The sequence below is a fragment of the Panthera onca genome, chromosome B1 (genome assembly GCF_046562875.1).
Source record: "Panthera onca isolate mPanOnc1 chromosome B1, mPanOnc1 haplotype 2, whole genome shotgun sequence".
NCBI classification, from domain to species: Eukaryota; Metazoa; Chordata; class Mammalia; order Carnivora; family Felidae; genus Panthera; species Panthera onca.
In genome coordinates this window covers 198,289,635-198,295,760 of record NC_138342.1, presented here as the reverse complement: position 1 = coordinate 198,295,760, position 6,126 = coordinate 198,289,635, and positions in this window count along the sequence as shown.

Here is a 6,126-nt window from a genome sequence, read left to right as displayed (position 1 = left end):
TATCGGCCTATTCTAATTGCCCCCGCGGAATGTCTCCATCGGGAACGCCAGCCAGGTCCCCAGTCGCTCAGGGCCTTAACCTGTCAGCGAGCTGTTCATTCCTACCCAGGACCGGCTCCTTGGAACTCGTGGGTGCGGGTGAGTGTTGTCATAAGTGAGAGACGAAGGCATTTGGCCATTTATTTCAAAACTAGGTCAAAAGTAAGCCACATTGAGCTTTTAGCTGACAGGTGTTTAAAATGAATGACTCAAAACCCTGAAAGTTTTCGTAGCCTGACAAAATTCAACCTGGACCCTTGCCCACCTAACTCCATTACTCAAATTAATCACATTACTTCTTGGCTGCTGGGGAAAAATATATATTGACTTCCAAATTCTTCAGACATTTGAGAATGGTGAGTGGGGTCCTAATACAAGTAAAACTTTCTTTTTATCGTCCACTTCAAAATGGCTGTGATTTAAATTTTTTTTAATGCTTATTTATTTATGAGAAAGAGAGAGAGCATGAGCCGGGGAGGGGCACAGACAGAGGGAGACACAGACCTGAAGCAGGCTCCCGGCTCCGAGCTGTCAGCACAAAACTCAAGAACCATGAGATCATGGGCCGAAGTCGGACGCTTAACCGACGGAGCCACCCAGGGGCCCCTTCACGGTGGCTGTGATTAAAGCAAACAGATGCACGATCAACGACTAGAATTGGTTCCCTTCACGATTCCCAGAAGTTCTGGTGATGAGAGGGAACGCAGCGATCTGACACTTTGGGGGATTCCCATTTCGTGCCCTAGTCATTTCACCAGGGCCATGTTGTCACCCTGTGAACCCACAGGGCCTGAGAAGGGTCTCTCTGCTCCACTCTTCAACCACAGATGAGATTTTTGCCTCTCACGTCAAACAAGGTCAGAAGACCATAGGAAGTTGACCCCAAACAATTTTATGGCTTTGGAGTAATTACTTTGAAACTTTTTAGAGAAAACAAGCTTCACTCTTCTTCAGGATCCAGGACACATTTTCTTTGGGATGAGTCAATATTCAGAACAGGGGGTGAAGGTGCCTCCATCGTCCGTGGTCTCAGGAAACAGTGGACCCCTGGCTGCACAGGATGCCTCTCGGACTGCGGCTTTCCAGAGGCCATCAGCATGAGGAATGGAAAAGAACAGAAGGCTACGGTCACTTGGGCAAGACGCTTCACCCTTGCCTTGGTGGGTGTGAGTAAGAATCCTATAACCGAGCCAGGCCAACTTACAGCACCCTTACAGAACAGGAACCTGAGGCTCAGGGAGATCGAGTGGTTTACAAACAGTCCGAGAATGGGCTAGGAAAAGAATCCAGAGAGAACCCGGATGGAATCTCCCACAAGGTCTCCCCGTCACGTGGCTTCCCTCAAGGCAGAGAGAGCCAAAGCTCATATCTGTGGTTGACTAAGCTTCAGGTATAAGAAAAAAAAAAAAAAAATCTCTGTTCTTTTATCAAACACTCCATCTTTTAAAGTTAAAGACAAAGTGTTGCCTTTAAAGCCAAAAGTATCAGGTCTAAATGACATCCTTAACTGACCTCGGTTGGTTGGTTTTTGTGTTTTCTTAGTTTCAGTTTAAAGAATACACTAAGAACGAAAGTCCATAGTGTGTATTCCATTCCCAGCCTCATCCTCTTGCTCTTTCCCTGCACCACCACCCCCAGCCTTGCCAATTTGTAAACAAATCAAAAAAATCCCCAATGGGCTGAAAACCTGTCCATGGTTTACTCCAGCTGGAAAGAATTGTGCTCCACCAAGATTCAGACCCTGTTGATAATGGAAACCCTGACGGGCAAAGTTGTGATTATGGTCTTGCCGTAATGAATGTATCTGTGTGGTCAAAGTCACGGATTTTTCCATGGTATTTTTCCATGGGAGATTTCCTCCCTGAGGGATGTTAACTTAAAATCTGGATTATAGCTTTGACTTACAGCAGGATCTCTAACATTGATATAGCTGACATTGCTGTAGCTTGAAGCTAGTGATTATATTGACTGTGGCAGTCATGATTGGCAAGGGGGGGGGGGCATTAGATTGATTTTTGCAAGACTGATGAGGGCAGGGGATAGAGTTTTAGTGGGTATAGAAACTTACGTCAGGAAACCTAGACAATTTCCTAGATTTTTAACCAGGGAGTATTTTCTCTCCTCTCTGAATTTGTGGTTATAATAAAGTACAAAAAGTGAACAGGGCTGACAGGTATTAGGGTGACCAGCCATCCCCACCGTCCTGGGACAATTTGGTGTTAGCCCTAAATAAAATCCCTCCGGCCCTAGGGGAACCAGGATACTTGGTCATCCTAAATGGTATGAAAACTTTAATTAAATTCAGGAGGAAAGAAAAGTAATAGCCTATTTTAAAGAGAGCAGCCAGACTGAGGTTTCAAGGAAAATCCTTTCTTGATGCTTAAAATGCCTCAGTATAATCAGCATTTAGCTTGAGAATGTGTTCAGGAAACAGCTCAAAAGGAATGTAGAAATGTCATGGCTGGCGTGGAAGAATGTCACATGAAAAACCAAGCAAACTGCTGTTCTGGCTCACAGTTTCAGAGGTGAACCTATCCTCTGGTCTTCTGGAGGCATAAGCAGAGCGAGGGATTTCACGGGTGTTTAGGCCCCCCAGGAGGCTGCTGCCCAGGGTGCCCCTGCCGCAAGCCTGTCCACAGGCTCTAGATGGGCCTGCAAACACTTCTCTCTGTTGGAAGAGGAAAAGGACACAGGAGAGAAGGAACTGGGAGGCCCATCTGGGGAGCTGGGGTTCCCTATCTGAGCCCCTACCCAAGGGCCTCCCTTTCTGGATCTTCTCTCAGGTGGCTCTGGTTGCCTTTCCAAGGGCCGTGAAAACCGCTATTAGGAACTGGTAAGCGGGGCTCCTGGGGGGGCTCAATCAGTTAAGTGTCTGACTCTTGATTTCCGCTCAGGTCATGATCTTACAGTTCGTGAGTTCTAGCCTCGCATTGGGCTCTGTGCTGACAGTATGGAGGCTGCTTGGGATGGGATTTTCTCTCTCTCTCTGCCCCTCCCTTGCTCATGATCTCTGTCTCAGAAATAAATAAATAAGCATTTAAAACAACAACAACAAAAAGGAACTGGTCAGCTGTCTGGGGTCAAAAGGAAGGAATACAGAATCAAAACTAAGGCAAAAGTGGCCAACGCAAGAGCCAGAACCATTGGTCAAGGAACCCCACTGACGAGTCTGTAGTTGAAAGGAAGCATCAAACCTCTCTCTTGACTTAGAGAAAGGTACGTCAAGACATGACATCAGCCCTCTGTCTGCAGTCATAAACGCTGAGGCTTCGGGACGTGATAATGTTTCTGTATTTGTAAGTTCAGAGCCTTGTTAGATGCGCACTAACCCTTCCTGCTGTGGTAAAGCCCGCAGCCCTGACGTCAGGACAGGGTGCCAGTGAGGGGAGGGCAGCGGCCTGCGGCGGTGATGGACTTTCGTGGTACCCCTGCCCCACGGAAGTAGGTCATGGCCACGTGACTTGTTGAGGCCACAGAGCGTGGGCGGGCTGGCCCATGGCACGTGTCCACCAGCTCCTCTGGAAATTTTGCACGTCCACCCCTCCTGTCCCCTGGGATGCGGAGCACGTGTCACTTTGACCGGCAGCCTGAAGCAGAACCCCGTGGATGACCTCAGACCCCCGAGTGAAAAGTGTTTGCGGTCTCTGGCCACCGAGCTGTTCCTTTGGCCCTGCTTTGAAAGAAGGAACTTCACCTAATCTCATCACATCTGATTCTACTCCAGTGGTGCAGTTCCGTGCAAGTTACAAAGCAGCTGTGACATATCCAGGAATTTTCTTGGTTCTAGGCTCCCTTCTGATCTCATAGGAGCGCAGGAGACGTAAGACTTTCACTCTTATTTTTATGCCTTTTCCTTTTAAGTTGAGGTATAGCTGACGTACATTAGTTTCAGGTGTACATCATAATGATTTGATGTTTGCGTATATTACAAAATGATCACTGTGAGTCTAGTTAACATCTGTTACAACTTTTTTCTTTTTTTGTTTTTAAGTTTATTATCGCTTACCAGACTCAGCCACCCAGGTGCCCCAATTTTTTTCTCCTTTGTAATAGAAGTACCTTCAGAGAATTAACTTTATGCCAGCAAAGATCACAGAGAGATAGTAACCTTCAGCCCAGAATCTAAGCAACTAGGTAGACAGAAATAACTGTTTTCTTCTCCTCTTGTATGAGGGTGAGGAAGACACGGAGAGGACACGTATTTACAACGGCCGTAGCTTGTGACTACGGGAGCGACAAAAATTCAACTTCTGTAGGCAGCATTGGGTCCCCGTCCTCAGCACAGGTCTGACCAAGGCAGTGGGGGTAGGAGAGCCAGGCCCAGGCACTCCCTTCCTCCCAGTCACCACGGCACAGAGCCCACGGTGCGGACCGGACAGACTGGCTGAAGCTGGAGTGCTCACCTGGGTGTCCCCTCGGGGGCAGAAGCAGCAAGCCGGGCTGCTCCCCCATTCCTCCTCGGTTTCTGGAACTCTAGCCCACATCACTGCAAACAGTCCCGTTGCTGGACTCCCCATTACCCCACGTGAGCATAAGAGAGGCCGTCAGTTTTTGAGAAGGTCTGGGTCTTCTGCTAACAAGGCAGGGGGTGGGCAACGGTTTTACAAACACCCACGTCCAAAGTGGCTATTCAGTGGGCACCTGGCTGGCTTCGTCGGTAGAGCATGTAGGCCTTGAGCTCGGGGTCGTGAGTTTGAGGACCACGCTGGGTATAAAGCCTACTTTAAAAGTACAATAATAGAAAAGCAAAACCAAAATGGCTACTCAGAGGCTATGTTTATGAGAAGTAAAACCCTTAGTCATCCCGGAAAAACCTAGAAATTCAATTCCCCTTCACAGGTGTTTACGAGTGCTTGCTGGGAACCCACTCATCCCACCGGGCCTCACCAGGGCCAACAGGTGAATTAGAGAGTCTACTGCAAGCAGCTGACAATCACTGTAGAAACGTGGGAATCCACCCCAGTTTCCAGCAGGTCCTGGATGGCTCGGGCTTTCCCTGCCTTTTAGAAACAGCAGTGAAGGTAGTGTTTGTCCGGTCCGTGGTGTTTATGGATCCTATGTGGTTTGTCGCATCCAGTGTGGTTTCATGCGATAAGAAGGAAGAAATCCAGAAAACCAGCCGGGCGGGTGCAACTGCAGACATAAATGCTCTTGGAGCAAATATTATGGGAGGGACACACACGAGTTTTGATGTTCTGGATGATGGCCGTTTACAGAGGCAGTGGTGTGGATAGAACAGATCCAGTATATAATGCTTAGCTTAGCAAGCAGCTGTTAAGCTACTACTAATATTCCAGTGAGAAAAGGTCAGCCTCTGACATCTGGGAGCCCGTCTGGCGCCCACGGTCAGGCCACGTGTTCTGCTGGAAACCAACGATCTTGTACAAGATTAGCCTCAGACGAGGCCACGTGCAGACGGTGGCGGGAGACAAAAGCCCCTGTCCCCTGAGCCCCTTCTCCCACCTCTTACTGAGCCGCCCCCATAAGGTGCACTCCCCCTCGATGCGAGGGGTCGTGAGCCCAGCTGGTTCAATTCCAGGTGGCCCCTGACGCTCTTGACCTGAAGGGCTTGGGCCCTTCCCTCTGAAAGTGTCACACTTGTGCCGAACACAAAGACAAGAAGTGCAGTGAAGCAGACCCCTGTGCCTCGTAACCGCGTCTCCAAGGTAGCGTGGGCACCCGGTCCTCGGCGAGACCTTGGCACGGGAGGGGGAGGCCAGCGTCCTGGCTCGGAAAGCGCCTTTTATCGTCCTGGGCAGAGTTGCCGATGCTGCAACGCACACCGTCCTTGACCAAACCCTACTCAGCCTCCCGTCAGCCTTTCACCTAGGCCTGCCTACGTGTTTCTCTCTGCTGTGTCCGGTTTTAGCAAGAATCCTCCAAATGCTCCATGTCTGACCACCTTCTGTATGTAGATGGTCAGATTCCGCAGACCCTGCCACCCCCAGGCGGAGTCTGACGGCCCGGCCTGCCTCCAGTAGGAGGCCTGTTCGGCTGCGTGAGTCAGAACCTTCCCTTACCTCTCGGGCTTCCTCAGTACATTTCCGTCCACTGACCTCTCCCCTGCTCCTGGACTCTCGGTTCCCA